Source organism: Meleagris gallopavo, chromosome 3 (assembly GCF_000146605.3).
Source record: "Meleagris gallopavo isolate NT-WF06-2002-E0010 breed Aviagen turkey brand Nicholas breeding stock chromosome 3, Turkey_5.1, whole genome shotgun sequence".
In the NCBI taxonomy this organism is placed as follows: domain Eukaryota; kingdom Metazoa; phylum Chordata; class Aves; order Galliformes; family Phasianidae; genus Meleagris; species Meleagris gallopavo.
The window spans coordinates 84000692-84021582 of NC_015013.2; the positions used below are offsets into that span (position 1 = coordinate 84000692).

Genomic DNA, 20891 nt, shown 5'->3' on the forward strand with positions numbered 1-20891 from the left:
AAAAAAAAAAAAAAAAGTATTCTGAACATTTAATTATTCACTTGGTTATTCCTTCTATTTCTTATTTCTGATGACGTTTCATCTGTTTGAGGATAGGACTTCATTGACACAATTAGCAAACAAAACAAATGATTATCACACCTTTTATTTAAGCCTCTGCTATTTAATGTATTTGCTTGCACTTTCATTATTCATTTGCTTGGTTGCAATACACAATGATATCACCTTTCTCTGCTGCTAGAGCTAAAACAAAGCAAAAAAAAAATACTTTTGGCTCTGAGCTGCTCTCTGCTGTTTTTATGACAGATGAACTAGAAAGCAATGTTGGGCAGGGAGTTATTTGAGTTTCCTTTCACTGCTTGCAAAGCATTATTTCCGGGCCTGGCAATTGACTGAGTTTGTGTGATTGCTTTCCTATCTTAAAATCACAAACAAAAATCCCAGCAACTTGATTCCCAGCACTGTTAGTAATATCAGGTTTTAAAAGGAAAAACAAAACAAATTTTGATGGCTTCATCGAATAACTAGAATCTTTATGACTAATTCCCTGGGCATTTGAAGCCGCTTTGTTGAGAGGTTTTTATTTCATTTGAACGTGGAGGTGTACTTGAGTTGGTAGGAAGTGCAAACACAGTTGTTTCACTGGAGAGCTGAGTGCTTCCAAGGTGTTAGGGTTCGTATCCAGCTGATACGTGGGGCTGTTTCCTCCACTTCAACCAAACTCCAGAGGTGCTTTGGATGGGCATTTCTCTCTGAAATTAAGAAGGCAGAAAGTCCCGCTCAGCTGCTTCCTTGCAGCCTTTTACTGCCTTCTCTTCCCTGTTGGAGAAAACATGTAATTAGGGTAAAAAAGTAAAAAAGGAGAAAGAAAACTGTCTCCTTTCCCCAGCCAAAAGGGTTTTGGAAGGATGTGTTGGTTAGGTGATCTTCGTTTTGGTTGTTGGTTTATAGTCCTCCTCGTTTCATATCACTTGGGACCTGTGAGCCTCTGGAAATGGTGGTCCCATGGAGCCTTTGCTAATAAACTTTGCTAAATAAACCAGGCTAATAGGGAAACAAATGAAAAAAGGAGAAAAGTGGAAAAAAAATTAAACAAACCTAAAAACTTCCTCCTGTGCAAAAGTGAATCGAAAGAGTTTGAATGGGAATAAGATAGGTGGGAAGAGCCTGTGGTTTCTACTACCTTGTGGTTGCTCTCATATAATGGCTGTCCTTTTCCTCTCTCCAAAGGTCCCAGCTCTGTGCCTTCAACCACTCTGGAGTAATGTTGGGAGGAGCTCTCAGTGATCCTTTCCATAGCTTCCAAGGATTTTTAGGATTATGGGATTTACGGACCTGCAAAATCCTCTGGAGAACATCAGCCACCCACAAAACCATCTGGAATTTCCTGCCATCTTTTTGCCCTATCTTTCCTGGGTCACTGAGTGTTGGGAAGGAAGCACCTCTGCTCTGAGGATTACAGCAAATCAGTCGTTTGCCATCCTTACTGGAATACCTTCCATTTCAGTTGCTTGGAACAGAGCAATTATTGCAGAAGGCAGAAGGATATTTTTTCCCTTTCACTGAGCTTTTGCAGTGCAGCAGTGGCCGTGTCTGGGTATGTAGATGGTTTCCTCATTCTCCACCCAATTTCTTTTCCTGATGTTTAGGAACTGAATCATTCTGTTTCCTTACTAGCCTCTGCTAAAGGTAAGGCCTTTCCATCTCTTTAGCATCATACTCTGAAGATGGCTTTTCCTTATTAGCAAAGGGGTGGAGATGCTCACATCCATGCCTCGTAATTCCTCCTGCACTGCCCCTGGCCACTCAGCAATTACTGATGTACTCACAGCACAACGCAGACACTGGCTGTGTGTGAACCTGCTTATCAGGCTTTGCCATGTAATTTCAGAGGAGATAATATGAGTATTCAATCCATTTTTTCTCATCTTAATTTAACAGTGCTTCTATTGAAGAATGGCATCATTTAGAGGATGACATAAAAAAAGGAGATGGCTTTAAATTTTAACTTGAAAATTACTCGTCTTCAATGTAGACATAGATAACTCAGCAATTGCAGTGATAATTACTAATTTACATTTTTATAAAGATTTACAATGACTTAGATGTTTTTATAAAGGTGACTGAGCCTTTTTCTTTTCAACACCAGAACTGGATTGTTCTGTTGGTCTCTAGGGTGTCAGTTTGCTTTGAAAACCCCACTTTTGACAGTTGCTCTGGAAGTGTTGGGGGATGAATCTACTCCTGTGTGCTGATGAACAGAATGCTTTTCTTAAAAAAAAAAAAAGAATAGGGAATGGAGAAAAAAGTTAGCTCTTTGAATCTAGATTCCAGATTTATTTATTTTGACTATATGAAAAAGAACTGCTAAGGGGAAATTGCTGAAAATGCTATTCTGCATTCCCATCAGCATGTGTGAGGCATTAAAAGTTTCATCTTATTGCTTTGTAAGCACAATTTTACATCAGATTAAAGGAAGGAAATGGAGCCAGGGGAACAAAATCAGTTGACCGTCTCTTGAATTTGATGTGATACTTAAGCCAGATTGAGAACATAGACAGAGACTGAGAATTAAAAGCTTCTTTGCTTTGACTAGCAGGAAGGTTGAGTGCTTGCTGTGCTTCTAACGGAGACTGTAGTTTAACTGTGGGGAGTGAAAGCATTGTACTAGGTCTATGGAGTGGGTCATGTGTATTGCTTAGGCTTGGTGGTCAATGCAGGACTCTGCGTAGAGCCAGCAGCCTTTGGGGTTTGGGGCAGACATGCCCGTGAGTTGGAATATCCAGTGTTTAACTTGATCTGTTCACTTGGCGTGTTGCAATCTAGCTCAAGTGGTGTAGAAAATACGCTGAAAAGTAATTGTATTTCTTTTGCGTGGTGAAGCGGATCTTCTGAACTTCTGAAGGCTACATTCTCTGGTTGCTGAGACAGAGAAGAAAGGGAAATAGGGAATCTATTTCCTGTAGCTGGCTCCTCCAGTAGCCTCATCTGTGCCACTGGTCAAGTCACTTAATAATTTTTTGTTTGTTTCATTCTGCCCTTGTAGGGTGATAACATTGTGTATAGCAGTATGTAGGTAACTTTCAAGGCAAGGCCCTTCATGGGTTGATCAGGAAAGTAGTTTAGCCCGTTTCTATCCCTTTTGAATACAGAATGCAATTTTCCAAGCGTGGAAATTCCCAGGCAGTTTTATTAACTGCCTCCTAACAACTTCTAAGGCACCGAAGAAAGATCACTGGAAGTACGAGCTTTCTAACTATTATTTAAGCAAACATGGTTGGTATCTAAAAAGCTCCTTTGTCAGCAGTGTGCTACAACACCATGAGTTTTATCTTTTGTACATAAGCAGGAGCTTGGGGCCAAAAAGTCCTAATTAGAGCCACGAACACCTGCAGAAGACCTGGAGTGCACGTACAAGATATATTTATTGGTCTCCTCCCAGCCTTATTGCTCAGCCTTTCAGGAACAGCATCTCTGTAATTTGATGTGAGGGAGTTCCTTGGGATTCCTCTTTGTTTAAAAAGCAAACTAAGTATGATCACTGCTTGTATACGGTTCCTTTGTCTTTCTTCAGTATAAGATAGGGTGTAGGCTTCAATTCTTTCTGGAGTACTTGTGCTCAAGCGTACCCCAATAAAACAGGCTTTTGGTTGCTTTGCTCTTGTGATGCAGTTCCTTTGGTGCTTCTGCAAATGTTTCTTTGGAGATGGAATAAAACCTGTCCATCACTGGGTAATTTAGAGCAGCACCAGTGCTGTACATTGCATGATTCTTCATTGCCACTAGGATTGCAGACAAGCTGCAGTAGATGTACCCAAACTTTCTGTTCTGCTTTGCCCATTGCAAACTCAATCCTGCCCATCCTGTCTCAGCTACGGAGACCCTTCACACCTAGGAGCCTGGCACCATGCAGGTGACATGGACTGGCAAACCTGGGATGCAGCTGCAGCTCGATGCATCTCACTTGGCCTTGCTGCTTACTCTGTGTTGCATTGCTCTGGTTCCATGCTATCTGTAGGTCTATGGACAGATGCATGGTATTAAGTTAGATATTAGGAAAATGTGTTTTATTTCAGGTTGGATATTAGGAAAAGTTTATTTTCAGACGGAGTGGTGAGGCATTGGAACAGGCTGCCCAGGGAGGAGTTGGAATCACTGTCTCTGGAGGTTTTCAGGAAACGTGGAGGTATGGTATGTAGGGAAATGGTTTATTAGGATGGTGGGATTGAGTGTACAGTTGGACATGATGATCTTAATGATCTTTTCCAACCTTTCTGAATCTGTGATCATTAATTAAAAAAAAGGTTTCAGCTGATTGTGAAAGTGGTGTCATTGGGCGTACAAGTGTTTGTATGATTCAAACGCACATAGCTGATTTGGAGATTGTAACAGCATTGTAAAAGTGACAGCAGTGCTAAGTCGGTATTACTGGTGGTTACATGAGAGTGAAAAAGCAGCCCTGGCACATTGCAGGGATGCTCCAGCCATGACTAACCCCTCGCACTCACTGGAGAGGAATTTTTTGGTGCCCAGCACAGACAAACACTGATACTATAGGTTTGCAGCAGTTTTCAAGTCTATCTCCAGCTGGCACAAAATAAAGGAATTGCAAGTATTTATTGGTTAAAGGAAAAAAAAAGCTCAAAGCTATAAAATAAATTTGACAATGTAGTTTTTCTTCTGAAATCTTAACTTTTTTTATGGTTCTCTGAGTTGACTTTGTGGAAGCCCAGCAAAGGAAGATGATTTAATCTACAGACAATGTCTCTTGCTTGATGGTTTCCTGCTTCTAAAATTTACTCCCAGTTCTCTGGAATTGGGGCTTAAACTAGGTTTGGTTTTCAAATGGGATTTTTGAGGGTGGGTGTAGTAAATGCAAGTGCTTTTAGAAATTTCTTATATTGGGTGCCAAAAGCCTATCTGGCACTTTAAAAATATTTACAACTTAATATTTGAATTCACTTCTTCCTCCAGGATGCTGCTTGGAGAATGTACTGGTGATTCTGATTTGAAATTTTGCTTTGATCTTACCCTTCCTTGTCCTTGTTGGAAGGATTTCATAGGATCATAGAGAATGATTTGAGTTGGAAGGGACCTCAAATGAGGATATAGCAGGGGTGAGTGCTGCTCACAGACCTGCTGCTGCTGACCCTGGCGCTGCAGTTTGGAGAGCACTGACTTGAAATGCAGCAGTGAGAGCTAGCCTGAGCAAAGCTGATTAATCACAAACCTCAGTCATTGGGTTATGCAAAATCGTAGTTTTGGTGGTCTTTCCCTTTTTTCTTTTTTTTTTAAAGGTCTGGAATGATCCTACTAGTATGTGATGAATGGTCCTTTGTTTATTGTTTCAAGATGTTGCTCAGTGCTTTCCATTGACTAAATGTCACAGTAGTTACTTTCAGGATATAGTTCTTCCTTAAAAGTGATCTTTGCTTTTGTGATGAATAACTGTTTGCAGTTCCTGACTTGCCATGCCTGTAAGTGCTGCCTGCTTGCAGACTCACTATTCTGCTTCAGATTGTCCTCAGGAAGAAACAGTGAAATACCAGCAGATGCATTATGGCATCTTGGTTACTGAATCCCTTGTACTACATTGCCGGGTATTGCAGAGCCATAGGTGTTGACAGGCTGTTTTCTTGGGCTCCCATCTGCTGAGCAGTTGATGGGGATTAATATTTAGGAGCTTGTTTTGAAATCTGCCTCATGCCACTAAAATGTAAAACCTCCAAAGCTGGCTGGCATCCTGAGGCATTGAGGGGCCCTTGAGGGGCTTTTCAGTAGAGGTGTTTGCATTCACAGAGTCACAGAAAGGTTTGTGTTGGAGTTGAAACTGAATGGGCTTTAAGTTTCCTTCCCTCTGCCATCGGCTGGCAACTCCTCACCAGCTCAGGCTGCCCAGGGCCCCATCCAACCTGGCTTGAAATCCTCCGAGGACGGGGCATCCACAGTTGCTCTGGGCAGCCTGTGCCAGTGCCTCGCTGTTCTGTGAATAAAGAATTTACCCCTAACATTTAACCTAAATTTCCCCTCTTAGTTTAAATCTGTTCCCCCCTTGTCCTCTCACTACACTACCAGAACACGTAAGAATTCCCCTTCTGTTCTCCCACTTATAACTTCCCTTCAAGACACTTGAAGGCTGCAGTGAAGTCTCCCAGGAGCCTTCTCTTCTCCAGACTGAACAAGCCCATATCCCTCAGCCTTTCTTCATTCCATAGGAGAGATGGTTCCAGCCGTCTGATCATCTTTGTGCCCACTGTTGGACCCACTCCAGCAGCTCCATGCCTTTCTTGTTCTGCGGCCCCCAGACCTGATGTGACCGCGGTACTCCAGGTGGGACCTCACAAGCACAGAACCTAGAGGGGAGAAAATTTTCACCTGCCGACGAGGATGGGATTCGAACCCACGCGTGCAGAGCACAATGGATTAGCAGTCCATCGCCTTAACCACTCGGCCACCTCGTCTGCCTTGTCTGTCTCCTTGTGTTTATTGCAAAACTATAAATGTTGTGGCACGATGTGCTGGGTAGGAGTCACAGCTCCGGTGTTGCTCTCAGGCTGTGCTCTGAGGAAGAATCCTCCTGACTCTGCCATTGCATGTGAACATGTAGGAGGATGTCAGCTGAGGATCCCCGGAGGTCGGGAGAAGTTGACTGGTTGGAGTTGGGGATGTGTCACCACCCGTCCTGCTGGCACCGTTGCTTATTCTACTTGCAGGGAGAAACTCCTCTTGCTGTGATGCCTGCACAGTTTTATCTTGTGCTGAGCAGTTCACATCAGCATCAGGTGGTTTTTGTTTGACCCGTGCCCTGCTTCTAAATGAAATAACAAGGTACTGGGAAAAAAAAGTAATCTCCCAGATAAGCATTTTTTCCTTCTCTTCTGTAATTCGTGTGGGAGCTGGCTTACTCTGCTGCTGGATGACTAAGGAGGAAATTCTTTTTTGGTTAGGGCAATGCTCCGCGTCCACTGGAATTTGTTTTATCACAGGTTTATCACTTCCACCCTTGGAATTCATAACCGTTACAGCGTGGGGCAGAAAAATAATGGTGACTGCAAGTTATGCTGTTTGTCTTCCGTGAAAAGGATACCACATAGCTGAAAGGCTTTCTCAGGTTTGCTCTGTTTTGCATAGGGATTTTTCTCCATATCCGGGTATCTTTGTAACAAATTAACTGTGAATAAGTCTTGAATATTCTAGCAGCTGCCATCTTTGAAGCGTGTATTTTTTCCTTGTGCTTAAGTTAATTAATGCCCATATCTTGAGTATAGGTGAGTGTAGCTCTGCTCATTGTACAGATAGGGAGGAGGTTCTGATTTATCGTGGCTCAACCGAAGGATGGCAGGGTCAACGTCAAGTTTATGTCTGAAGAGTTTCTGGTTCATTTTGTTAATCTCCATTACCTCCCCTTTTTATAGGGGATCTGGATGTGTATATCTGGAGGATGCAGCTGGGATTTGGACGTGCCATGCCCTTCAGAAGCTGTGCTTGTTGGTTGAACGTGTTTATTCTAACAGCATTCGCTTTGCTGCCGTGTTACTGTGATTTCAGCGCCGATCCCTCTGAGCAGCCTGACAGGGCTTCTGAAGAGATTTGACACTGCAAAGCATTGTTTACTTGCAAAAGTATTATTATATTTTGCATATCTATTATTCATCTCTTGTGCTAAAACTGACACTACATCATAAAATTGCTCTTAGATTTCAAAGCTTTGAGCAAAAGCTGTTTTTGTCCCTGGATGCCAATGACAGCACTGGGAAGTGTCGTAGCCTTTGTATCTCTATAGTCCCCTTTTATGAATTGTGAGTGATGGCAGGGAAGTATAAAAGAGAGCAGCGGAGCCGGTTTGATGTTCATAAAAGGCTTTGATAAAAGATGCAGTGCATAGACCTGATATTATATCCTATTTTTAACTTCTTGAGCACAAAGTGCTCAGATCCAGTATTTTTGTAAGATGGAAAGATGAGTTTTTTTCTTTCTTCTTCTTCTTTTTTTTTTTCTTTCTTTTTTTGTTTTGTTTTGTTTTGTTTTGTTTTTAGGACCAGGTGAAGCAAAACAAAAAGTCTCCCTTCTGCATTCTAGTAAAACTCTGTGTCCTCCATGGAGGCAGAGGAGTCTAGCTGTGGGTTGATCCTCACTGCCTGCAGGCTGGCACCTAGGACAGCAGCTGGCACATGAGGACAGTTACCAGCTCCCAGAGCTAGCACAGCACCACAGGGCAGAGCACAGCCTCTAGGTGCAGGAAAGTGCAACTTTCCTATGAGCCCAACCATGTTTCCCACCATTAACTGGTCCCCCAAGAAGCAGAAAAATAAACCATTTGAAAGTAAGGGCAGCTCCTCTCATTTCTGTACAAGTCAGATTACGGTAAAGGCATCTCTATAATAAGCAGCTTTGCTTGCTCGGTAGGAGATGAGAGGCTGTGTGCAGACAGGGTAATTTGGGTTTTACTGATGAAAGCACTTGTCATTATTTCCAGCCTCCTACATGTTTCGGTGTTCTCTTTAATCTCTTCTATCAGCCTTCTTGCTTGCGGTGTGCCTGTGTACTCATGCATATTCATGTGCAGGGCTGTGATTCAGGAATGCACATACAGGCACATGCCTAAAGCTTAATAAGGTGCTTTCCTGTCTGCGTGTGCATATGCACGCAGGAAACTGTGCAAGGAGAAGGGCGTGCAGTGTGTGGATGTCACAGTGGCATCGTTATTTATTTGTGTGATTGGGTTGCTGGTTCATACACAGACCTGCACCCTGGGTATCAAGAATCCCAACAGTCTCAGCATGCAAACCTGATTTTGATAGTACTTTGATGTTTGTCTTGCTTGACGCCACATCTTTTATTCTGTTACGGAGAAGTGTTAACACCCTGTGCAGTGGAGAACAAGCCCTGTTATTCCCTGGAGAAGCCCAGAACAGAGTCCAACCTTGCTGCAACTCTGAGAAAAATTTAAGGTTGATCAGATGAGCATTAGCAAGCAGCTGTTAGTGGTAGTTTTGAGTCCTTCAGCAATCCATGCTCATCGGTGGGTCCGCTTAAAGCTGGAGTTACATTGGAAGTAATTGGATTTGGGCAAAGTTGTCTCAGTCTCTCACCTGTCCGAGGTGCATAAGCTACTTTCTACTCACGTCTAAGTATCTAAGTGCATTTATATGCCAAGCGTTCACCTGTACCCACAGATATTTTTAATGGGATGAATAAGTTGTAATCACCATATCTAAAAAGCAGTCTAATTTTTTGGTTGCTCACCTGTAATGCTGTGCAGCATTATGTGTAGGAGGTGCTGTAATGCTTCACAGTGTGATGTGTTGGGCACAGAGAGCTTCTAGTAGAAGCATATCTGCAAATCGAAGTGTCTTTTCAGCTTGTGGAAGATTGTCAGACCAAAAGTTTTAGTATCCCTGGTTATTCTGTAGGGCACTGTGGGACTGTAGTACGTAGCTCTGGTTAGGCCGCCCTGCAAGTACTGTGTTCAGTTTTGGGCCCCTCACTACAAGAAACACCTCGAGGCCCTGGAGCATGTCCAGAGAAGGGCAATGAAGCTGTAAAGGTCTGGAGCACAGTTATTATGGGAAGCAGCTGCGAGATTGCGTAGTCTGAAGAAAAGGCTCAGGGGAGACTTTATGGCTCTCTACAGTTCCCTTAAAGGAGATTGTGGTGAGGTGGGGGTCAGCCTCTGCTCCCAGGTAACAGTGACAGGACTAGAGGGAGTGGCCTCAAGTTGTATCAGCGGATGTTCAGGTTGGATATTAGGAAGAATTTCTTCTCAGAGTGGTTGGACATTGGAACAGGCTGCCCAGGGAAGTGGTAGAGTCACCATCCCTTGGAGGTGTTTAAGAAACGTGCACATGTGGCACTGAGGGACGTGGGTTAGTGGGCATGGTGGGAATGGTTTGATGGTTGGACATGATGATCTTAGTGGTCTTCTTCAATCTTAATGATTCTATGACTTTGTACCACTGAAGTAGATACTGTGGTAAATCAGAAAAGCTGGTCCTTAATGCAGGAAAGAGAAGGGACAGTTAGTAGTACTCAGAGTAGTACTTGTTGGCATGGACTTAAAACTAGGCTGTCCTCACTTGCAGTGGATTGGCTGCACCAGCTCAGATGTTCTGAGGTGTTTGCACCTGCCTTGCTGCATGCTGCAAAGCAGTTCACTTGCTTACACTGAATTTTCAGGAGCAATTGAACTGTTCAACTGCATGTCATAGAGAGCCAGGCTCTTAGGTGCACCAAGAGCTCTCCCAAATGGGCTGTAGCATCCAGCAGAGCTCTGCTAAAGCACTGGATGAGAAATGGCCCTTGGCTTGCAGGAGCTGTATTTCCTTTGAAACAGAGCAACTGCATTGCTTAGCTTCACAGGAGGTAAGGGGAAAACCAAAGTGAAGCAGTGACAAGGTGCGGAGATGCCCGGGGCACAGGGTGCTGACTCCTAGCAGGAGGACTCTAAAAGCATTCTCATTCTACATGTACCTGTCCCTTTGTTCCAGCTGGATTTTATGGGCTTTCTTATTCAGCAAGTGCTTGTGTGTAGCAGTGCTGAAGCAGGGTCCCAGCAGGAGGAGTGCTGCTGGCTGGGGAGGCAACCCAAAACAACAACAAGAGAAAGTGTCCAGATGAAAGGTCTGGTAAGCCTCAGTGTCTCCTCTGCCTTGTTTTCAAGCTCTTCTGTAATCTGCTGTCATATTGGGGTCTGGGCATCGTGGAGCTCAGCAAGTAGGGGCTGAAACTTAAACAAACAGTGACTCTTCTATAAATATTTAGCTCGCACTGTTTAGGAACTGCTGGAGCAGGAGACAAAATACATTTCAAGTTCATAACTGTCTAAAAAAACTACTGGAGATGGCGCTTGATCAGTGGACCTGTTGACATGTGGGTTTTCCCCTGTTTTTCCAAAAGAAAAGGACTTATTTAAGCACCCTTTGCAGAGAAGTGAGATAGTGCTCTGCCAGTGTTTGCATGTATTGTTTCTCCGAAAATATACCAGCAAGGGTAAGGCTGACTTCCATGATCCCTGCTGCAATTAAGCTTGCCCCTGCAAGTGCCTGAGAGCAGGACAGTTGCCACTTCTCTGGTGGAGAACTAATTTTGTCTTTGTTTTCACTGCAGCGGGCAGAAGCAATCTCAGGGACTGCATCCTCTCCTTTGAGATCAGAGGCACTGTGGTTTTAGTGGCTGCCACGGAGGTTGCAGAGGTTGGATTGCTCTGTGCTGCTTGGGTTTGGGTACTGAGCCAGAGGGCTCCAGATCTTGGTGCTTTAGGCTTTGTGTCCCATGTTGTTGCAGTACGATGGCCCAGGCCAAAACATCACTGAGATTAATGGGTTTCAGAGCATGACTGTGCTGCACTGGAGTTTCAAATTAGTGTGAAGATGTCCTGCTGTTCAGTGTCCAAGAGCTGGGACTTCTTGCTGGCAGTCTGAGAGGTGGAGGAAAAGGATAATGACCCTTTCTCTGCAAACATCTGGAAGTCGAGAATGCAGCTGTGGGGCATGAAGACCTTTCGGAGCACATACTTTGGTTGGCTGCCCTGATACCAGGATAGCTGCTGGCTGCGTGGCCAGGCTGTGAGAGCAGCCCTAAATCTTGGGCTGCCACATTGTTCCTGCTCTTGCAAAAGCCTCGATAGCGAGGTGGGCCTGTCCCTGTCAGCCTTTCTTTGTCTCTTAAATATGAAGATAATATCCTTTGTTTACATGCTGATAAGAAATGGTATCAGTAGCTGAGACAGGCAGATGCACATGTGCTTTGAATAAGGAGAACGTTTCACCGGCACAGACAAAGGTCTGGGATTGTTGATTAAAAAGAAAAGAAGATCAATTATTGATTGTTTTATTTCTTCCCTTCCTATTCTAAAACAAAGCAGTTGTTTTTTTTAAAAAAAAAAACAACAACTTTTTTTATTAACTTTTTTTTCCCAGTGCCTGCCATGCCATTTTGTACCAGAGTTGCCTTTGCCAACATCCCAATCACCCCTGCCACCCTGCTCCTCCCTGCTGCACATTGCTCAAAAAAACTTTATTCAGTGATGAAAATTCTTGAATTTTGCTGTGAAAAAAAGAAACTCAGAGTGCAGAAGGACAAAGGAGTTGACTTGTGGAGCAGCTCCACCAGCTGCTGCATGGTCCTTTGGAGGAAAGCAGCACTGGCACAGGTTGCCCAGAGAGACTGTGGGGTCTTTTCCTTGGAGATCTCCAAAAGCCACCTGGATATGGTCCTGGACCAGGTTGCTGAGGGCCTTGTCCAGCCTGATTTTGAATGTCTCCAAGGAGGGGCATCCACCACCTCTCTGGTCCCTGCCGACTTGTAGAGGTGAGGGATTCATAGACACATTCAGGCAGTTGAACAGCACAGTGGAAATCCAGTGAGCCAGTTCCGTAACTGAACCTCTTTGCCATCAGCCTGAAGTATGTGATTGACCTTATCTTAAGTTGCAAAGTTAAAAAGGAAAAAAAAAAAAATCTGATAACTTGTCAGAGAAGGAGAGCAAGTGTAGCAAAATGTTTTGCATCCCTTGCAAGAAGTTTGGTATTTGCTTGAACTGCCTCTGCTCCTAGGTCTACTCCTCTTTCTGAAGCTGTGAGGAGAACTCAGCAGATGTGCAAGCAGTGCTGAGTGCTTTGTATGCAGGGACAAGAGGTAATGGCTTTAAGTTGTGCCGGGAGATGCTCAGGTTGGGTATTAGGAAAAACTTCTCAGATGGAGTGGTGAGGCATTGGCACAGGCTGCCCAGGGAGGTTGTGGAGCCACTGTCCATGGAGATATTCAAGAACATGGAGATGTGGCACTAAGGGGCATGGATAAGTGGGCATGGTGGGGACTGGTTGATGGTTGGACTAGATGACTAGATGATCTTTTCCAGCCTTAATGATACTACGGTTCTGTGATTCAGGGTGAGCAGAGAGGGGCCACAGAGCCAATGTGGGGCAAGGGCGAGTAAGGGAAAGGTAAATTCTTTGGTTGCCAGCTCATTGAAACCGCTTTTGGTGCTTGAGAGAAAACGTCAGTGTTTGAGTTGGATGTGACAGCGGGCTTGATGGTTTTTCTCTTTCAATAGTTTCTTTGAATGCTCTTTTTAATTTAAAAGGAGGGTTTAAAATTATTAATGTTTTGCCTCCCATGCAAAGGGATTCCAAAGCTCTCTGCAAATCTCTGCTACAACATCTAATGTAAAAATAGCCTCATGGTTTTCCCAACTTCTTCCTTGACAGAAGCCACTCCTTGAATTCACGCAAAGCATTAAATCTGCAGAAGTGAAGAAAGGGGACGTTGATTTATGTAGAAGGTAATTTTCTTAAATGGTGTTGAGCCAGAAAATATAAAGATGATAATGATTTTTCTTTTGGCATAGGCTTTCCAGATTTCCATGTTTCTGACTTGCTGAAGCAACGCCTCCTGCCAGGGCTGAGTGTCGGTACTCGCACTGGGATGCTGAGCGCTGCCCAAGAGGGGAAGGTGCCCAAATTCCGCAGCATCCCAGCACAGGAGGCAGGGACCAGAGCCAAGGCTCTGGACATCAGCCTGTGCAAAAGCTGCAGTGAGAGCTAAAACCTCCTGTTGGATTTACGACATGTTCGCCTGTTGAACCTCCCTGTTCACTTTGGGTATTTGTCCTGATTTTGTACCAAATCTCCTTGCTACTTGAACTGATCCGTAGGCAAGCAGAAAGAATAAATTATTATAACTTTGGCTCAGGGCAGCTGTCCAAGGGATATATTGGGACACACTTGGCCTTTGAAAAGAGGGACTTCAGTCTCCAGCCCTGTCAGTCCCTCTGTCTCCTGGAAGTTTTCCTTCCAAATGGTTACTTCTAACCTCAGAGAAGAAGTTTGTGTTTTTCAGGGCTATGATTAATTCCGTTTTTACGCTTCGTTGCAAAATGCCACACAATAAATGAGACCAGCAGGGTGGTGTTTTATAGTGGGGGAGTGGAAAACATCAAACAAATGCTTTCAGATGCTGTTTTGGAGCAGTGGTGTGTGTGTGTGTGTTGTATAATCTCTTGCAAACTGTAGGGTTTTGTTCCTATTAAAAGGAAGGGGGAAAAAAAAGCTTAAACTTCATATGTGGAAAGAATGTTAGAAATAGTTGAGAAATTGAATAATTACAGTCTTTTTGCACCGGGTCAGTGAAAGCTAAGTGAAGGTGCAGAGTTGCAAAGTAATACATCACTGAAAACAGGCAGAGCACACTCTTTCATCTCAGCTCTATGTTCCTGAGAGTCAGATGGCATCTCTGAGTCATGGGTGGAGACTGCCTCTCATTCTCTCATTGCTCCCCGGCATCTTCCTACAGATCTGAAAGTCCTCAGGGTACCCTGTGCTATGTGGTGCAGAGCCGTGGGCAGCACTCAGCCCTTCCCTGTCCCAGGAATGCTGGTCTATTGCCTTTACTGAGCACTACCGGATCCATCTGCGTGCTCTCCATCACTTTCTGTGGAGGAGGTCCTCCTTATTGAATGGGAAGGTATATGATCCTAGATGTGCTTCACTGACTTCAGTTTTCCTTCCCTGGCATGGCCTCTTGGTATCACATGGTCGAGGGCCTGAGTCATGTCACCACAGGAATGTGAGACTCATTATCAACCTCAAATGAGGCTCATTATACCTCTGAAGTGTTCAGTGACAAATGGAGCTGCAGCATGAGGTACTGGCCCTATTGCAGCAGCCCTCAGCTTCCCAGGAAAGCTCTCAGTCTCAGTAGCAGAACTTAGAGAAAAGAGGCTGAAGAGTTGTTGTGTGCCCAAATTCTGCATCCTGGGGACTCACAGGATTTGTTTCCTGGTAGGACGTAGGCTCACCTAGTAGGACAGAGCTCACCTGTGGCTGTGTGCGCATCCTTGGCCCATGGAAAGCATAAGCAAACAGCCCCGAGTCTGCACGTGTGGCCTTGTTCCTTCTCTTGGTCTGTAGCGTTTCCTCCTATCCTCCTTCCCTGGAAAGCAACAGCCTTGTTTGTTGTCCAGGGTGCCTTTTTCTTCCTCCAAGCCACTTGCTTTTCATGCTGTTTTGGTTCCTGATAAGCAGTGGGAATGACAGGAATGAGGTGATGGTTACCCATGAGTGTTGAGCTCCCACTGCCCGCAGACTCATCCCGTCAGCATGTGCAGCCCTCATGCCAGTGACACGGGTGTTTTCTCATTAAAAATAGACCACAGACAATGCCACTTCCCGAGGATTGTGATTTATCATTTAACAACAAGTGATTACTCATTTCCTTTGGAAAACTTTCTGGAAGTGTTATTTTGCTTTCTCCCCTTGCTTCCCTTTATTTTATTTTATTTTATTTTCTTAAATTTCTTTCTAAGCCCTGCATTATTCTTCCTAACAGCTGCTCTTTTTAAATGAAACATTCCTTTTTCCAGTGGAATTAATGTTTATGAGATAAAGTTCATGGGAAAAAAATCATTAACTCTTCGGATATTTGCTTTTTGTTGTGAGTCCCTGCAGCACTGGAGCTCAGCCATGAGCAATCAGTGAAGAGATTGGTGAGACCTACCTTGGAAAATAAGACTTGAAGAACAATCAGAAGGTGATTATGATCCCTGATGAAGAGTGGATAATAAATTTTAAGAAAGCTTGGAATAACTGCAGAACTCATCCATCTTTACTTGCGCTGTATGAGTTACCAGCTCTGAGCTGTGCTACCGACTGATGCAGTGGTCTGTCGTGAGGGATGGAGGGGTTGCAAACTAGGAGGAAAACCTGTATCAGTCCTGAGATTTTAGTGACTGTACCAAAACAAAGTGCTGGAAGATGTTGGGTAGTTCCTGAGGATATCCTGCTATTTTGACAACCAAACTTGGGAAATATGATGAAGTAGTCATAACTGAGTATTTAAGAAGCAATACTTCAAAAACAGTTTACTGTAGGATCGAAAGGGTGTTTTGAGTGGTCTGCCTAGGTTCTACTTTCTCTAGTGAATTGAGCGGTAGACTGCAAAGGACGCAAGTGTAACCAGAGCTGTTGCTCATACTTCACTCAGTATTCTCCTTGCTTACAGTTGTCTTAATGAGTTACAGGGGTAGGCTGAAGACAAGAAAAATAAATTCAGTAAAGACAAATTAGTGCAGTTGGCAATTGAATGCGTGTACCCAAAATGAACAATAACACATTAACTGCAGAAAGGACCTGGGAGATGCAGTGAATCTTAAACTGATTGTGTATTAAGGATTGGATGCTGTTACAAGAAAGGCAGACTTCAAATAGCCTACAGAAAAATGGCAAAGGTGACAATTCAGTCTCTGTTGTCTTGTGGAACCTTGCTTCAAATAGAGCATCCATCCTCTCTGTTTTTAATATTTTCATATTCGAAGCAGGCAGCTTGGGAAGATGAAGCTTCTGTTTGGGAAGCTTCACTTATGAGGAATGACTGGAAGATTTGCATATGCTAAACTTAGGGGGAAAAAAAACAACCACCGCAGGTGCTGGGTATGATTTGCTGAGGTGCTGTCTTCGGCACTTATTTCACAACGTAGCGACATGTTTTGGCCAGGACAATGGATGAGATGCAGGAGGAAGGGCAGGAAGAGGAGAGACAGCTGAACATCTGCTTTGGATCAAGCTTTGAAGGGAATGGTGGATTTGAAGCACCCAGGAAGGTGTCAGTCAGCATCTCCCCTTGTCTGAGCACAGGACCAGCAGAAAGCTGCCCAGGAGGACGTGGTTTCTGGCTGCTGCCTTGCAGTTGTGCCCAGTGGCAGTAGGGCAGGCTGCTATTTCTCAGAGTATAGGTTTCAGTTCATCGTGGTGGTGGTGAGGGAAAATGAATGCTTCTGGATCTGGCCCAATAAGTGTTAGAAAATGCTTTGTTAGCAGCACAGCAGCCCTTCCTGGATGGCAGGGAGAAGGCTGCTGGTGGCTGGGAACTGCGGCTGAGACCGGCTTCCTTCTTGGCAGAAGCCGGGCTGGTGTTGCCTTGGAGAGTGGCGCAGAGACAAATAAGCTGAGTGGCCTGGGGCTGGATGGCTGCTGGACCTCTCTGCAGCCCTTGCATCTGAGTTTTGGCTTGCTTCTGACTGCTGCCCTTTGGTTCTGCTGAGCCCCATCACCCAGACCAGATTTCCAACATGACAGCATTACACTGGGCTTTTGACTCTTGATTCAGTTGACCACAAACTGGTCACCCTGTGCTGATGCAAGTTGCTGATTTCCTCCTCCATGAATGCTGAACCAAATACCCCTACAGCGGCCATCTGACAGTGTTCACAGCCGCTGGGAATGGTCTTGGGCCCTGCAAGCCAGGATGATTCAAGCTGATACTCATGCTTACAATTAAATGCTAAATGCTGAGTCTATTCTGCCCTACCAGCTGTGCCCCCGAGGGAAAAAAGGGGTTTTACTGCAAGAAAAAAGAGTTTTCTGGTTGATATTAAGAATGCGTAGCAGCAAAGCTAAACCAGTGCATGCTAGCTTTTAAAATAACAGGAGGATATAAAAGTGCCTTGAGAGGAAGATTACAGATAGGCAGAGCTACTGGGTATGCCTGCTTCTTTTTGTAGGCTGCAGAACCTTCCCATGTGTTGTGCAGGGCTCCATTGCCAGGCTGTGATCCCACACTGAGCATGGCGTCTGGGCATGGTGTCTCGGAGGAAGATGTGAGTCTTGCTACCAAGGTCTGGATTTCAGCTCTAACCCAGTCAGGGCTAAAATTTCCCTTGGAAAAAAAGAAAAAAAAAAAGAAGCTTGATTGTGACATGTGGCACTGAATCTGACTTGTGGTGATCTAACTAGTTCAAAAAACAATTTCAATTTGTTTTATAAAGTTGACAGAGAAGGTGAAGAAGTAAATAAGTGATTTGGCCTCTTCATGGCTAACAGGCTGGGACTTAGCTGGAAAGAAGTCAAATGCAACTGTAAACCCATGCTGCAGGGAGGTGAGCGGCTGGCAACCGTGCTGGACATGTTGACAGGAGTTCTGACGCTGCTTGTAAATAAAACCAAGAGAGGTTCTAGTGCACAGCATGGAGCAAAGAGCTCCCATGGGGCAGCGGTTTGTGTTGCAGCATGTGCAAGTTCTGTTGGATGTGGACTTGATCTAAGGAGGAAATACTTGTTTTGTTTTGTTTTATTTTGATTTGTTTTGATTTGATTTGCTTTCAGCAGAAGGCCTGAAGGCTTCCAGGCAGTTCCTCCACACCGTGTTGTATCAGTGCAAGTGTCCTCCAATTGAGTTTGCTGAGAGCTGAGCTTATGCCAGTGCTGAGCTGTAAAGCTGCAGTCTCAGGTATAACTCAAGAGGAGTAGCAGTAAACTTCTAGTCCCAGCAGAGATACTGTGGCTCTGAGAGTCAACTCACTGCATGCTGCTCCCACTTGCCCAGTCTGGGGTCACTGTGCTGTTGCAGGGTGGCATGGAGGAAAGCTGCTTGTATGGTGCCAGAGTTATCCCTCGCAATCACCTCCTTGCTCAGCAACAAGCCTTGCTTTCATAGCATCATCATAGAATGGCTTGGGTTGAAAGGGTCCTTAGAGAGCACCCAGTTCCAACCCTCTGCTGTGAGTAGAGTTGCATGCCACTAGATCAGGTTGCTCTGTTCCCCATCCAACCTAATGCTTTGCTTCATTGGAGATACTCATGTAGGGACCTCATTTGGATGCGTCTCTGGAGGATGGGTTCCATATGCCCTCGGTGCACATCTGCACTTGTTTTAATAACTTTATTGAGGTAGTCTAAGTGGCTGTAACTACTCAACTTTCTGGCTAAGCACAGCCCTTTTGCCAGGCTCCTGCATGTGTCTGGGTTAGTACTGCCTGTCCCAGACACTGTGTGTCTGGAGTTGGGTGAACATGGCAGGTCCTTGCCTTCCACATCTGCTGAAGGACTAGTAAAGCTTCTGAGAACTTTCTGCCTGCAAGCCCCAGACTGACAGCAAACATGGTTAATTCATCATATAGCACTGGGAAAGCATGCATACAGGGAGCTCCTTCAGCAGGGAGCCCCTGGAGCATCCTCAGAGGCAGGACTTCATAGTGTTGGTTCAGCCACCATCCTATTGGCCCAAATCTGGGAAAACTGGGGCCTCCCATCCACTTCAGCAGGCTCTGAATTGGACTTTGATGAAGAAACTAGTGAGAGCTGTCTGTGTACTAGCATGCAAGTATTTCTTAACCCCACAAGTCAGCTGTTGTGGTGCAGCTGTGTGCTACAGAGTGAGCAGTAGGGAAAGTGGGAGGTGCGGACAGTGTTTTATGCTGCAATGTGGGAAAAGATGGAAAATTTTTTAACTGATAAAACATATTTTGTGAGTGTGAAATGGACTGGTTGTTGACTGAGCTGCATGTTTTGCAGTCTTCATTGCTGGGTGCCAAGTAGGTTCCCATTATGTTCTTTATTGCCTTAGCAATGTGCAGGATGACTCTCCATGTCTGCCTGGCACTTGATTTCATGGCATCATGGTGTTTGAAAGCTGTCTCATCTGCTCTGAACCTGGGAGAGGGAGCAATAAGTACTTGAAGGGAAGGAGAACTCATTTGGGGCATCAGCCTTCTCCTTTTGACATGCCGCGTCTTGCCTCTACCTGTCTGCTCAACATCAATCCCAAATGCTGATCCAGAGGCACAACAAAATCAGCAGGAGCAAAAGAGAGCCCCAGACCTCATCTTTAGGGAGGGACAGTGGATTTGATGCTACCCCTGGGGAGGTTGATGGCAAAGGGAGGAGGAGGGAATCTGGGTGCAAGATCCCGAGGAGAACCTCGAGGTTACCCATGGGAGATGCTCAGTGTCTTCTTTCTTCCCTCAGTGCACTTGTTCTGGAGCTCTTGGTGCTGCAGTGTACTTGCTCTGGGAAGTGGGTAGCCTTTGCCAGCACCTGGCTTTTCCATGGCCGTCCCCATTCTTCCTCTTCGCCCTGTCCAGGTCCAGGGACTGTCAGTGCGGGAAGCATTACCCATCACCTCCCTTCATTTTTTCCTCTCTCTCGTGGTGCCAAGTTGCTCTGATAGACTTTGGCTCATGTCCCAGAAACAGCCTCTGAACACACACAGACCGGGAAGGCTAAAATAACACTTTAAAATTGTTAAATAAATAGCAATCGGTCTCTGTTAAATGGGAAACACAGCTTAATTTGTTATATTTTTTTGTCCTCCCTTGGACAGGGAATTGGGGCGTGTGTGCATGTCTGTAGAGTGGTTCTTGTCGTAATCCATCTGCTGTAGCCCCAAGTGGGCAGAGGAGGGTTATGCGACTCCGAGTTACCAAACACTTACAGTAAAAGTGTAGTCATCCTGAACCTCATCCAAAGAGCCTTAGTTTTTTTGTTGGCCTTCTTGTTTTACTTTTTTTTTTTTTTTTCCTCTCTCCTGCCAGGATGCTGCTGCGTCACTTGCATTCTTCACCCCTCCTGCCTTGTTGGGAAGGAGCAACCCTCCGAAGCTGGCGGTAACTCTTTCCAGGCTTCTCACAGCAGTGCTTGGGGCCCTTCTGTGCTGCTTTGCTCCATCCCAAAGCACTTTGGGACCGCAGGTCACCACCTACGGCTTGCTCTGTAGCAGTGCTGGTATTCCCTGTGCCAGACTGCCTCCTGAAAAGCTCTTGTCTCTCGCTGACACGTTCTCAGATCTCGAGTAAAAATAGTGTAATGATTATTGTAGTGTGGGAGAGCAGGGAATGCTGCAGGAAGCATTTGGAAAATGTCTGTTGCAAATGGCTGCCAGCAAAGATTGAGCAGGAGCAGGGATTGACTTAGATACTCAAAGCTGTGTGTCAGTGTGAGAAAGTGCATGTCTCATCCTTCCTGGGTCTTTCTAGCGAGCACATCCCCCTGGGGCTCAGCTGCAGGTCCCAGGGTTGCAGTGTGGGGCTGGATGAGTGCAGGGGATATACCTGCACTCAATACATCCCAACCTGCTCTTCTCTCAGGCTTCTCTTCTTTTTATTTGTTTTTGGGGCTTTT

At 45.0% G+C, this 20891-nt stretch overlaps 1 long non-coding RNA gene and 1 other non-coding gene across 3 annotated transcripts in view; one reads left to right on the forward strand and one right to left on the reverse strand.

Moving 5' to 3' along the window:
- LOC104910456 overlaps nt 1–20891 on the forward strand; it is a 72144-nt gene that overhangs the window by 31598 nt on the left and 19655 nt on the right. For both annotated transcript variants that reach the window (XR_793096.3, XR_004159336.1), the window contains exons 2-3: nt 1231–1597; nt 20306–20377. This is a non-coding gene — a long non-coding RNA (uncharacterized LOC104910456). The remainder of the gene's footprint in view (nt 1–1230; nt 1598–20305; nt 20378–20891) is intronic.
- Nucleotides 6380–6461, reverse strand: TRNAS-GCU. Its single transcript has one exon. It is a non-coding gene; the product is annotated as a tRNA-Ser (tRNA).